The sequence below is a fragment of the Copadichromis virginalis genome, linkage group LG12 (genome assembly GCF_057382275.1).
Source record: "Copadichromis virginalis isolate Kocher_CV1m ecotype Utaka linkage group LG12, C_Virginalis_male_GT1.1, whole genome shotgun sequence".
NCBI classification, from domain to species: domain Eukaryota; kingdom Metazoa; phylum Chordata; class Actinopteri; order Cichliformes; family Cichlidae; genus Copadichromis; species Copadichromis virginalis.
This window is the reverse complement of record NC_140629.1, coordinates 3,834,241-3,835,106: the sequence shown is the minus strand read 5'-3', so window position 1 is coordinate 3,835,106 and position 866 is coordinate 3,834,241.

Below are 866 nucleotides of genomic sequence, written 5' to 3'. Positions count from 1 at the left end.
TCTGTCCTCACTCTGGACACTTGCAGTCGTCACACATGGAAATCAAATGTGTGATAAGCTGCAGGATTCAAACACAAGTGTAACTTATAAACACATGTTCATACTTTTATTCCACAATCAGAGAGAAAGAAACAGAGAGAGAGTGCAGGACAGACAGACAGGTGGCAGTCTCAGGTGTACACACTGCTACACAACAGCACCAGAGAAGCAGGATTTAGTGTTTGTGTTATTACGAAACAAGAAGAGTTCCCAGATGGTACAGTGGACACATGTGTGACCTAACAGAGGCAGCAATATAACACAGCTCACATTAACAGTGCAGTGAATCCTGCTTGTGCCGTGATATTCAGGACTGCAAACCGAGCAGCATCACTGACTTTCAGCTTGTTGTGTTTGTGGATATATGACTGACTTTAATTATCCACAAAATCATCACAATCTCTGTAAGATTAAGGTCGACTATTGTATTATTATATTTTAAAGGGTTTAAAACAAAGTAAACGCTGAAAGTACAAACATCACTAATGTCACATAACTTTGCCGACATGTGGCCAACAGTAATGTTTTAATGTTCTTCATTATTAAACATTTGCACATAAATAAGTGACATCATATTCAGTACATATTCAGTTTACCCTTTGACCGCTCCGCTTCTGTCGTCTGCGGCAAAATTATCCACACCGACCGCCGCGCTATGAATTGTGGGATATGTACACCGCCACAGCCTTAAAATTCAGGGAAATGAAGGCCACATTTGAGGGCCGCATTTCGAGCAGCCTTTGAATTGGGACAGCCTTCGTCGCGCCGCTGTAATGTAATCGGCCTTAAAATGCGGCCTTTAAGGCTGCAGACCCTGGATTGGGACA